Source organism: Astatotilapia calliptera, chromosome 19 (genome assembly GCF_964374335.1).
Source record: "Astatotilapia calliptera chromosome 19, fAstCal68.1, whole genome shotgun sequence".
NCBI lineage: Eukaryota > Metazoa > Chordata > Actinopteri > Cichliformes > Cichlidae > Astatotilapia > Astatotilapia calliptera.
In genome coordinates this window covers 1,429,576-1,443,577 of record NC_137440.1, presented here as the reverse complement: position 1 = coordinate 1,443,577, position 14,002 = coordinate 1,429,576, and the positions used below count along the sequence as shown (strand labels likewise).

Sequence of the window (14,002 nt, the reverse complement as noted above, 5' to 3'; positions counted from 1 at the left end):
ACTATGAAGTCTTGCGCACACATAGAGAATGTGCGTGGAGGAGAAGAGATCAATAGATGTGGCACAGTGTGCTGAACTCTATTACCAGAAACAGGATTTCAAGCCTCAACTGGGCAAATATGTAACAATGTGTAAGTCTGGGCAAGTGGCGTAATCTTATATAATTTTACGAAAGACTGAGTTGGAGTTCATTCACATGTTTGCTTGTTTGGCTATTTTGTGACCTTGTCAATGATTCTTATCAATGTCATTTAACCCCTTTGCATCCACTCACTGGTGAAACACTTAGAGGTAGGGTTAGGGTTTTGTTGTCTTTTAGTCACATGCTAAATAGGCTTCATTTTAAAAAATATGAGTTACCTTTCAAATCTTTTCTTTTTTTGGTTGTCCTGTCTGGCACTGCAGCAATCATAACTATTATCTGAAGGCCAAGAAAAATGATCAACAGATTTATTTTTCCAAGTGGATCATTACAGCGTTTGTCCACTTGATTGTCATAGTTTATTCGATTTTTATTTAATTTTTAAAATTTTTAAGTTATAACAATCAGGATGGATTGTAAAAGGAAACAGAAGTTTGAAAGAGAGTGAACAGATGGAGAGAGAAAGAAAAATAGAGAAGAAGAGGGGCATTGAAAATCTGCTTCAACACCTGCTTCAACCAAGCAAAAAGAAACCTTTCAAATATTTTTGAAATGGTATTTGCTTTCGATTCAGCCTGCTGACTTTATTTCTGTCAGACAACGGTGAACATGTTATAAATACTGAGAGTTAGAATAGATTAGAATGCCTTATTTGTCATTGCACAGGTGTTCAATACAGTGTATTCTCCCCAGAGCTGAAAAAGGATGTTAAAAATAAACAATAATGAAAATAAAAAATGAAATATAATTTTAAAAAAGGCAAAAAGAATCCCCCAGTTTCCCGTTCTTAATGGCAAATGGACTGGTTCTTATTAAAGTGCTTTTCTACTTTATTAGAGCAAAAACTGCTTTATACAAAATGCCTTATTCACCAGTTCACACCAAACAATGTCATGATTCGGCTGTGTGCAGGCAGGAAGAGGACCCAAAATGCAGCTTTATTGCTGACACACAGAAATGATACAGGACTAAACTAAACTGAAAAATATAAACTAAACTTCACTAAGAGGCACACAAGGAAATACATAGCATGAGGGAGGATGCGACACTGACACAGAGAAACACAGGGCTTAAATACACTGGGGAGTACTGAGGGGAATGAGACAGAAGAAAAGCACAGCTGGGAGAAATCAGACAGGACGAGACCAAAGGGAAGCAAAACTCAATATATTCACCCAGGACACAGACCTTCAAAGTAAAACAGGAAATGTAACACTGAGATACGAACTTGACTAGGGGATACAGCTGACAGGGGAGACCGAGCAACTAAGAAACACAGAGACCAAACATAAGGGAGGCACAGAGAACACTAAACGCTGGGTTCATGACCTAGGACTGTGACAAATAATGCAAGCTCGTTTTCCTCCTTTTTGTCTAACATCACATGCATTCATTCACCAATGAAAACCCTGGAGGGCAACTTGGGATTCAGTATCTTTGGATATATTGAATATACTCATTTGACACTTAGTTGCTTGTTGTTTTTGCTGTCTTTGGTGGCTGAAGAAATTACTTATATGAGCTTTGGCTGAGATTCTGAGGTTTCTGTGGATACCACACACATTTTTACATAAAAAAAACTTGACTTCACTGAGGCCTAAACTGCAGTTTTGCCCCCTGGTACCTGTGGCAAAGACATATCGCAATATATATATTGTATCGTGATATAGCCAAAAAATATAGTGATATTAGATGTTCCTCATATTTCCCAGCCCTAGTATTAACTTGCTCTGTCCTTTCTTTTTTTCTAGTGAAAAGAAAAAAGTTGTGGGGGGATGGGAGTTACAGAGAGTGTTGTTGGTGTGTCTGGGGAAAAGGGGGCGTGAGCTGGCGAATAGAGAGAGTGGGGGTTTGTTTAGATTCTAGAGAGAGTGTTTCCCTGTTGTTTTGGCGTGGGCTTAAGCAAACAGCCAGAAGGGGTGAACCTGGGAGGATGAGACCACCGTGGGCAGCCAGGAAAGACTAAAGAAAACCCGAGCTCCGGCAGTTGAGAGGTGCTGCTAGAGGGAAAACCAGAGTCCATTAATCCTGTGGAAGGAGGCTGGCCGCGGCGGGGGACCTGGGCCGGTGCTACTTGATTGTCCACAAGAACATGGGCCGGTTTAAGTCTGTCCACATGCAGTCTCCCTACACCCGCTGAAGTCCAAAACAAAGTGTTTCTGGCCCGATCCAAGGACCCAAAATGGGCTGTCATACAGTGGACGCAGTGGTGTCCTATGTGCATCGTGCCAGACAAAAACAAACTTAAAAGTCTCTAAAGTCTTCAGGACAAAGGTGTCAGGCAGGCACTGGTGCACCGGACCCAGAACACAAAATGAGTCCACTTGAGGGTGAGGAGACAACACCAGTGAACGGGAGCACGGTGAGGGGCTCCTGGGCAAGAATTCCACAGAGACACGGAAAGGCTGACCGAGGACCACTTCGGCTGGAGAGGCACCAAGTTCCCCCTTAGCCCCAGCAAAACCCATGGGAGGCAGTCAACCCAGCCGTCATCAGTTAAAGAAGTGTAGAGCGCAGCCTTAAGCGACCTGTGAAACTCTTGCACATCCCGTTAGCCTGCGGGTGGTATGCAGTGGTGCAGTGGATCTTGACTCCCAGGCTCTCAGTCATGGCAGACCAAGGCTCCGAAACAAACTGTTGCCCCTGTCGGACATAATGTCAGCAGGGGGGCCAAAATGTGAAACCTAGTCGACAAAAATGCCTTGGTCACCACCACCGCGGTCATGGATGCCAGGGGGACCACCTCTGGCCACTGGGTGGTGTGATCAACCGCAGTCAAAAGGTGTGTGAAACCTTGTGACTGTGGTAGGGGGCCAACCAGATCAACGTGCACGTGATCAAACGTTTGCCATTGATGAGAAACGGCTGAAGAGGTGCCTTGGTGTGCTCATGGACCTTTGCATGGTGTCACGGAACCATGGTGTCATGGTGCCACCGCCCATTTTCTAACAGATTTGCAAAGGCCCGGCCAAACAAGTTTGGAGTTGAGCAGTTTAACAGAGGCCCAGACCCTTGGATGTGATCATGTGTGCACAGAGTCAAAAACGCAACGATGCCATGAAACAGGAACCACGGGGGTGGGCAGTCAGTGGAAACGTCATAGACCAGGGGAGGACCGCCATCCTACACCAGTCTGTCCTCCAGCATGAGGCCCATCAGTGCAGACTTAAGTGAAGGATGTCCGATTCACCACGCTGGTCAGCAGCCATAGCAGAATGGTCTGTGCTGACATAAACAGGTGAAACCAGTGCGCGGGACAAATAGTCAGCCATGGTTGGATGTCCGTCGTGAAGTCAGAAATAGCTGCCAAATGGCGTTGCTGGCGTGCACTCCAAGGGTCAGAAACTTTGGACAGGGCAAACGTCAAAGGTTTGTGGTCAACATATGTAGTAAATTGCCGACCTTCAAGAAAGAAATGAAAATGCCGTGTTGCCTGGTGGAGAGCCAGTAACTCCCTGTCAAAAACACTGTATTTATGCTTGTTGTCCCGCAATGTATGGCTGAAAAAGGCCAGCGGTTGGCAGACACCAGAGCATGTCCCCATGTCCCAGCATGGCGCCCACCAAGGCATCAGTGGTCAGCGAGGCATCAGTGGTCAACGCGATCTGTGCTGACAGGGATGGGTGGGCCAGCAGGGCAGCGTTAGCCATTAGGGAGCCTATTTCTTTCTCCAGATCTCTCATAAATTTGGCTAAGACCAATGAGACAAAGACAGTGTACTGCTGACAAAACTCTTTGATTTTACTTTTGCCACAATCCCACCACTGCCTTAAAGACATGAAATCATCTTTCCTAGATTTATACACGCTCCAGAAAAACCGAAATCTGTCTTAAAATGTGTATATAATAACAAAGCAGTGTTAAAATGCCAGTAAGTAGAAGCAAGAGCACGAGGATGTATGTTACACTCTTTAAAAATTCCAAAATTATGTCTGAAACAATATATTCTAGCTGCAGACAAAACATCATCTCTGCTCCTGGCCCATTTATATTGTCCTTCGTGATTGTGCTTTTTGTGAGGACACATGACGTTCTAAAGGATTCCTGTCTAACTCATTATTTCCTGTACAGCTAAAATCTCCAGCCAAAAAAAGAAACACTTCTGGGTTGCACTTGCTTAACACATCTTCAAGCTTGTGTATTCGGAGCATACACAATCACCAAAACACTCATATGTTGCCTTCACCACCATTAATTGACCCTTCATCACCTCCTGAAATTCGCAGGAAAGCCTTTTGAAAAAAGGAGCGCCAGTCCACCACAAGCTCTGTTTAAATACTCAAAATCACATCTCCCACCCATTCTCTCCTCCAGTCTCATTTAAACAGTCACTGTGTGTTTCTTGCACCATTAACACATGTATGCTTTTCCACACATCTATGGCTCAGTTCAGATTTAAAGTAGATACTCTGAAGTTGCCCAGAGATGCAAGGATAAAAACAACAGGAAACACAAAACATTAGAAACCTTCATACTTTTCATCACTATTAAATTCCTGCTTAAGTTTTGCAACTATTTTTCTCAGTCTGCAGACTTCTTTGTCAGTATAAGCTCCCTTTCCTTTATTGCTCAGCTGAGGTCTCACACACAACAGAAACAGTTTCTTATGTGGAAAATAATCCTCTACTTTCACATTTTTATTTTTAAACATCTTCTTTGTGACCTTCAGAAGATGTTTAACAGAAGATTTACAGGTTGAACTGGTCCGACTAGCTTCAGTCCTTCATCCTCTTCTTCCACATCACTATCAGATTCTGTCCTTTTCTTTCCTGAACTTTCCATCTGTTTTATCTGTGGCTTCATTTTCAATTCGAGAGCCAACTACACTCTCTGTTTTTTTTCTCCTTTTTTAAATGACTGCTTTAGTATGTGAACAAAGACAGCCTTGATGATGGAGAGGAGATGTAAAATCCAGATGAATAAAACGGGTCAGCTAGCATTTTCAGATTAGCATCTCAGAAAAAGCATCTGGTTGACCAAATGTGGAAAGTTCAACCTCCTGGTGGTCATGGAGGCTTGTTTTTCTTAAATGTTGTTATTAATAGCATTACAGTTTATGCTTTTATAGAATATAATGTTGATCAAACACCACGAAATGTTTGAGCTGAGCCCCAAACATCTTCCACAGTAATACTAATCATATAACACTGGTGGTGGACGTTCTTCTGCAGAATAATCATTTTCAGTTTTCTATGTAATGTGTCGTGAATAGAGCTGGGCGATAGAACGATAACGATATGTATCGCGATATAACTTTTACTCGATAGAGAAATTAAGCTATCGCGATAGACCTCGCCGCTCTTGTCCTCTTAAAAAAAAAAAAAAAAAGGTCAGCCAATCCAAATTAAGTAGCGCAGAGCCGAACCAATCACAGCCGCAGCGTCACGTCGCGTGACTTGTTACGTACAGCACAAGTGCCAAGCCGCACGTGTGTTTGTTTGGGAAGCAGCCAGCGGGTAATGGAGGAAATGAGTGTGCCGACTAGAAAAATCAACCGAGCGTGACCGAAGAGAAAACAGATGATGGTTCCAACGCCGGAGAGATTGTCAAACGGAAGAGCCATAGAAGTTCCGTAGTGTGAAGGTATTTCGGCTATTTCAAGTCTGACAAAAAACAGAGTAGCTGCACTGTAAATTGTGCCGAAAGCAAGTCTGGAAATACAATAAACTGGTGCATGCGTCACACTGTGCGCCACGTTATTGTTTCGGTGAAATGAATTTCTACAATACTGTTAATTCTACTCTCTGCAGTGTTTAAATGCTTACATATACACACAGTTACTGTCCCTCCACACATACGACTCGGTTCTGCTTCTATGCCCCAGCTTTGTTTACTTTTTCCCACCGAGGCTTCTAGACTTCTGATTGGCCAACATTTCTGCACGGTTAGGAATCTAGCGCCACCTGCTGCTTTGGCATGTTCATAGCAGCGTTTTCCTTCATTTCTGCCTTTATGTGTGGACGGGATTATTTTTTAAAACGAAAACGGAAAATCTCCGTTTTCAAAAATACCCGTGTACGTGTGGACGTAGCCTCAGTCTCTGACTGGAAGCGCTAATTCGTCATTCAGCTTTTGTCAGACTAAAGTAACTGTTACAACTGTTTAAAAAGCTCAGCTATACAACAAGGAGAGATTGAGAATTTCCTTTTAGTTCTCAGTTTATTTGATATTGACAAAAGTTAGTCAGTTTTGTCTGTTCTTCTGTAAAACAAACTAAGATTTATTTTTAGAATTAATATTTTGTTTCTAAGTGGAATTGACAGTTTAGTCTGTTTTGTTTGTTCTATTTTGAAACTTAAACGCTTTAGCGGCTGCCTTTTGTGTAGTTTGCAATATTTGCCTTTATTTATCTGAAAAAGTCTCATGTTCCTTAAGTACATCTACCCTGTTGAACTTATTATGGGAAATAAATATTTAAATAAAAACAAGCTGCTGATTATTTCACATTTTACTTGTGAGCAACGGCACATTTAAATCTTACAAATATAGTTATTTGGCTTATATCGTGATAGATATCGTTATCGCCTGAAATGAAAAAAACATCGTGATATGAAAAAATCTCATATCGCCCAGCTCTAGTCGTGAACCCTGGAGTTTGGGCCCAACAATAAAGGCTGATTTTATGTCTTGATGCCTGCTCAATCATCCAGGTCAGTCAGTCCCAAAGGATTTGATTCTGATCATGTGGATGCTCTCAGTGGGAGAAACGTTTCGTCACTCATCCGAGTGACTGAAGGAGTCTTCAAAGAGTGAAACTTGATCAGTAACATAACAGCGAAGTAGATAAGAGTGTTTGTCATGTCAGACGTTTGTCAAAATGTGATTGTACAATGCATACCAGCACAGACTTTTTCTCTCTAGTTTGATGCTATGATTTTACTGCAAGCTTATAAAAGGATTGCAGAAATCAACCTTAATGTGGTAGATGCACTGGTACCTCCCTACAACTCATTGGAAACTCACTGTTCATTACCCATCAAAGCTGGCATTTTACTTCAAAGAAAGAAATCTGGCCCATAGTAAAAGGAACTGACACATATCATGTGTTCCTTTGTTTGGCTAAGTGACTGGCAGGCAGTATGAAAGAAGTATTGATCTGTCTGAAAGGACAGACAGACAGCAAACATCCAAATAAACAGAGGCAACTGAAAAACAAACGGAAAATCAGTAGGACTGATCTGGTTATTTATTCTATGTGAATGAGATTTATTTGATCGTACGTCTGGTCAGCATGCCCCTCCAAGGTTGTCTTTTGCAATGGTTTGCTGTGGACTGGCAGAACTCATCTCAAATAACTTGAGGAATTTGATTTTTCTAGTTTCTCAACTCCAGACTCAAACAGAGTCCAACCCCTGGTTCCAGAGCCTGAGCCATGTGTTGGCTAAGACTAGTCAGTATCTCTCAACGTCCAGCACCAACTCAGGCTCCCACTCCACCTGAGAGGTAAATGGACTGATTCTTATATAGCACTTTTCTACTCAAAGCACTCTATACAACATGCCACATTCGCTGTACTTCGTGCTTCTTAACTACATTCACACATAATGTTTGCATTGGAGAGCAACTTTGGCTTATTATGTTCCCCAAGAATACTTGGCATGCAGATTGGTTGAGCCAGGGATCGAACCACCAACCTTCCAATCAGTAGGTGACCTGCGCTACCTCCTGGCTACAGCCACCCCACAGCCCACACCCCAATTGTCAGGAGCCAGGAGCTTTCCTTCTCCTCTGTCACAGGTAGGGGAAGCTGTTCCCCGGGTTTATAGCTTCTCATGGGACGACAGTTCAGATTGACTGATGGAGACTTCTTGGAGACTCCATCTGCTGGCGAGGAACAACTCTGTTATTTAACTGGGAGTTAGAATTACTGGGAATAAAACTAATTAAATGATTAGGAATTCAATTAAATTCAGTTTTATTTATATAGCCCATAATCACAACAACAAAGCCCCAGCATTCATCTTAACCGAATATGTGGACTATGCTTAAAAGTGACGTTCATACCAGGAAATCAACCAATTACAAACCAAAAATAAAGATTGAGCCATAACTATACCCAAAGCTGGTTGATGCTACGTGAAGCAAATATTAGTGGAAGTGTATGTATATGTTTGACCCTGCAAGTCCAATTCTGACTCTGTGTGGATTAAATAAAATCCAAAACATATTTAATCTTATGCTCCCAGTTCTTGTGTTTTAAAGTCATTAAAGGTGTATGTTGTAAAACCATATCACCCTGGATTAAAAAAATTATTAAATTAATAATTAAAAGCCTCCAAATGACCATGAGTGGACAGGTCTAGGTCCTTTAAAGCAAAATAACATGAAATGAGTGTCTCAAGTCTTGCACAGGACTGTATCGCAGCTGCAGTTCAATAACGGCAATATTTATTTGTACAAAAGGTTATTTATCTAGAGCAAAACTGTTATTATTATTGACATCATTTGGTTTTTGGTTTTTTGTCCGTGCCGAAAGACTCACGTTTCCATAAATATGTTCCTGAAGGGTTATTTTCTTCCTGCTGCCACTTCCTGCACACGATGTGGGTAAATCACGGCGTAGATACAAATGTTTTGTGCTTAAGATAATTAATTATTTCTTTTCTTCTGAATAAATGGTGTTTGTACTTAAAAGATAAGATGAGAAAGCTTCATCTGCAGTGACTGGTTTTTCCTTCCCACTGTCACCAAGTACCTGCTCCGAGTTCTCTCTGTACTATTGTGGAGCTTTTACCTTACAGTACACAGCGCCTTCAGGGAACCGTTGTTGTGATATATAAACGAAACTGAATTGAAAGAGGACGATAACGGAGTATTCTTTAGATTTCTGTTACATGACTGGTGCATGCCCTTCTGTTAAATACAAACTGATCTATAGGCAATATGGATGCAAGTGTCTTTGCTTTGGTTTAACCCTACAGTAAATATGGGACAGGCACCGATTTTAAGTGGAAGTGGTGGCTTTTATCTAGAAAACTCAAACTGAATTCTTTGAAAAGCAATATAATTTGCTCTTATTTGGATCTGGATCAATCCATCCATGCTTTCAGGCAGAGTAGTGAAGGGTGACACCCCCAGTAGATTATTACGTTAATACTGCATCAAAAGGAGCAAATGTTTATACTTTTGAGTATCAGGTTCTTGTTAAATCTGTGGCCAAAGGAAGTGGCCAAAAACCGGACCCAATCGCAGGACTTCCTGAACGGTAACAGTGAGTTTAGTGTAGAAACAGGGTGCAAACAATTCCAACAAAACAGCATTCCTTTAGTGATCACCCGAGGTCCCAGTGCAGGGATCCGTCTCCCAAACAGTTTCCTCAGAATTCTTTAGAAAAGGTCCTTCCAAAGCTCTCCGTGGTTCCTGGGCAGAAAAGGAACAGAGACGAGACATGATAAGTTCCCCTGGTCACGCTGACTATTGCCATTCAGTGATCCAGCATCGACTCAAGCTCAGCCGCTCTGTTAAATAGTGCCCTGTGATGGGATCATCAGGTGAGTGTGACTATCAGCAGGTGTGAGTGGGAACCACCCCAAGGCCCGATGCTGCACAAAGACAAAAACACAGGCATGCACACACAGAAGAGGGGAGAGACAGAGAGCTCGGGGTGATGGGAAAACAACCGGAAACGGCAGATGAAGCCAGCGAGGACACAGACCACGACGGTTCAGAGTGCTCCCAAATAAAGACAGCAGCTCAGTACCTGTGCTACAAATATGACTGCACAATAATGTATCTGAATAAAACTACGCCTTCATGGTGTCCAATCATAAAACAACCCAAGCTTTTCTTTTTCTTTTACCAAGTCAGACCTGGATTTTTTAACAAAATGCAATAATGTTGAAATATCGGAGGCAGATCGGGGACTCAAACTCAGGAGGGGTGTGAGGGAACACCGCACCACCATGCTGCAACTACTTCTATTTATTTGTTATGAGTCAGATGATGACCATGTATAAATAGTCAAAGTGTTTCTGAATGAAGCAGAGTAAACTGCTGCATCACAGCTGTTTAAAACATTCTCAGATATCAGTCATTAATCAGACAAGTGGAGAGTTCATGGTGCTTCAACATTATCATGTGTGAAATTCTAATACACATTCAGAAGCACTGAGCACGTTGTTATTACACTGGTTATATTACACTGGTTATATTACACTGGTTATATTACACTGGTTATATTACACTGGTTATTTCATTTAATTGTATTTTATTATGATAGCACCAAATTACAACAGCAGTTGCCTCAGGGCGCTGTATAATATAGGTTAAAGACTACAATAACAATATTCAAATGCACTGATGCTGTGTCGTCTGTCCGTCTGTGTTAGACCCGTCAGGCCCGCCTCTCTCCATGACAGCTGGAACAAGCTCCAGCCCCACTGTGACCCTAAAATTGGACGAGTGGAAGAGAATAAATGAATGGATGTTTAATAACTGAAAGAGTAATGCTGCCATCTAGAGACCGAACGATGGACCTTCGAACAAAATGGAGTTGTAATGGTTTCAATTCATGAATGGTTCCCTCGACAAGTATTAAACCAGCTTTCTCAGTCATGGTTTGAAACGGCCCCACACTTGGCCTACAACTGGATTATATGAACTCATTTCCCAGAGAAAGATTAGGGCTATTCCAGGACTAAATGCAAGGTAGGATTAAACCTTCCAGGACCTGGTTTAGCTGCAGTTTGTTACACCTCACGCAGGAGGCATCCGAATCAGATACCTGAACCACCTCAACTGGCTCCTTTCGACATAGAGAAGTAGTGGCTCTACTCTGAAATCCTCTCGGATGACTGAACTCCTCATCCTATCTCTAAGCGAGAGGTCAATAAATAAACTGAGTAGCAGTCAGTTGAATACTCAGGAGTAGCTGGCGGTGCTTGAAAAACCAAGAGAGAATAATTGTCAAGCAGGTTTTTGACAGGCAGCTGGGAAATAGACAAACAAAGTTAGAGAACAAAGTGCACAAGAGCCAGCAGCTTCAAAGAGGCTGTATTACCAACAATCTGTCAGAAAGAGCAGAGCCATGTAGTCCTTAAATATCATGAGCCTGATGTGCCTCATTATTTAACCTGGAGTGACAGAAAGAAAGGACAAAAGTCCCCCTAAGACAATAACAGACATCACAGGACTTTCTCATTTGAAGTGGACACGTTTCTATTCCACATATAATTAATCCAACACCCATAAATTACACAAAAACATATTTCACATCAGATGACACAAGAACAGAAAAATTAGAAAGCAGAAAAAAATACAACAACTTTCCATATATTCAGTACAAGCATGTGTGATTTCCATGCTCATGGTCCATGGGCACAAATGTTTGGTGCGCCCTAGCCAGCTTGTTTTTATTTCAGTCATTTCACACAGGAATGTGAACATGCATGTACGTATCTTACTCATGCTAATCAAATACAGCTTCACTAAATGGTCTAAGATTAACAGGAAATATAAGATGTCAGAGACTTTTTTACAATAATATTACATTTAATGTAAGTTTTTGTAAATAAATCATTTCGACGCAGTTTCAGGTGTTTTGTACAAACATCAGTTTCTCCACAGCTGCATGAAGAAGTCTTTTGAGTTGTACTCGCCAAACTGAGGTCATACACAGATCAGTCAAAGCATATGTATATATATATGTATTAGGGGTGCAACGATACACAAAATTCACGGTTCGGTTCGGTTCGATACTTTGGTGTCACGGTTCGATATTTTTTCGATACAAAAAAAATGTTCATGCCTTTTTAATTTGTCATTTATTAAAATTATAAATATATATTTTAACTCAAAAGTACAGTTTTTAACTAACCCTTGTGCGTGTTTTTTATTTTGACAGCGAATGCGCACCTGCGGACCACTTATGTGCAGCCCTGGTTATTTAGCTCGTCATATTGCAGCCACAGAAATTCTTTTGTCCATGAAACCATAAAGCTGCACTTTCTTTTTGCTTTATAGTCTGATTTGTCATAACTTCTCCGTTTTGTGGTAAGCTTTTCTTTGGCTGTCACTTCTTCACCCTGACCTGTCTTATTTGGCTCAGCAGAACTGAAATGCTTTTACACACTCACTCACATAAGCTCAGCGATTCTCTGCGCGATCAACCTCTCACATGTTTAAGCTGCGGGAGATTTCACTTGTCATGTTTGCATAGTAAGCTAACAATTAATAAGACCATGTCAGAGGAATTGGTGCACAAATTATCATCACTCACAGATCAGTGCTGTCGCTCTCTATACACAGTTCGCACGATTGCAAAGTGAAAGCAAAAAATAAGCGCAAATTCAAACGCGACTTCAATATGTCACATATTGACAGTGGCTCACCGATGCCAATGACATAATTACCCAGCTACATTTCTGAAAGAATGCAAAAGCATTGACATATATTTTTCCTTCCTACAATAGCCCGACGGGCAGGGAAGAGATAGATTTTGGTAGCCCGTCTGAAAAAAATCGCTAGCTCCGGGACGTCGGGCTAGCGATTTTGCGAGCCCTGTATCTGATTGAGGAATCACTCATCTTTGGAAAAGAGAGTTTATTACAGAGAAATGTCTCTTTCCAAAATAAAAGCTATACTATCCGCTTCTTCTGGGCTATATTCTCAGCAGCATAAGGAGAATCATGTGCTAACAGCTGTCTAAATGACTCGGCTAAAGTTAGTAGCATGCTTATTGTTTTTGTCTTTGCACTAGGATGATGTCGGCGTAAATGTGCAGTCATATTCGTTGTGTTCCCACTAGTGCTTTCAGGTTAATCTCGTTGAAATGACCTTAACGCCACAACACGGCAAATCTCCGTTAACGAGCTACCGCCGATCGCCCCGTGCATGGGGCTAGACGGCCAACACGTTAACGAGCTAACTGCGCTAACACACTAGTTCCCACCAATGTAATTGAGCATTGCATGGCACATCCAACATACTGTTTTACTTTAGTCCATGACTCGCTTACCTTCAGGGTCATACGTCACATGAAAACCAAAATAATTTCAAACGCCAGATCTGAATGAGGGTGGGGGAGGTCCATGTTGCTGAGAGCTTAACTTCTGTCTCGCTAGCTTGCCCTGCGCTCTTCCTTCTGACTATGCTGTCTGTGTTGAGCGCTCAGTGGATCTGCGCTCGACAGTGCAGCCTAGGCGGAGTAGTCGAACGCAGATTCACTGAGCGCTCAACACAGACAGCATCGTCAGAAGGAAAGTTGATAAAATAAATTACAAATGTTGTATTGTTCGATACATATGCGTACCGAACCGAAGGCACTGTATCGAACGGTTCAATATCGATACGAATATCGTTGCACCCCTAATATGTATATATATATATATATATATATATATATATATATATATATGTATATGTATATATATATATATATATTATAACTACCTACAGTTACACAGATGTCTCTTTAAGAATTCAATTAGGCACATGAATATAATTAAAGAGCTGGATGATGCTCACCATTGTACAGAACAGTACAGAAGCTGACTTTGAAGACTTTGGTGTATATAAGCCACCATGACTCTGCTCTGCACACCTACAACGTTTTATTAGAATTCATTCAAAGATATCATGTTTACAGAAAACATGCCACATATGCACACAAACACTGCCAAGAACCAAACCTCTTTGGGAAGCTAATAACCTATGTTTTTTTCTTGCTTTAAAAAATAAATCTTTAAGTGTGCCTAGTGATCTGATAATGTCCTCCATGAAACTAGTGAACTAAAACTTACCTAGAACTGCTTCTATTTTAAAAAGAAAATAGGCTGTATCATTTAGTTACCAAAGACAGCTTGTTCCTCGTTAGTTCTGTATGGTAAATATGCAGCACTTTTCTATGTGAGAATTCAAAGC

At 41.4% G+C, this 14,002-nt stretch overlaps 1 long non-coding RNA gene across 1 annotated transcript; it reads left to right on the top strand.

Moving 5' to 3' along the window:
- LOC145422283 (uncharacterized) lies at positions 1–8,314 on the top strand. The gene is made up of 3 exons (XR_013903556.1): positions 1–131; positions 7,461–7,585; positions 7,731–8,314. It is a non-coding gene; the product is annotated as an uncharacterized LOC145422283 (long non-coding RNA).
- Positions 8,315–14,002: the final 5,688 nt, after the last annotated feature.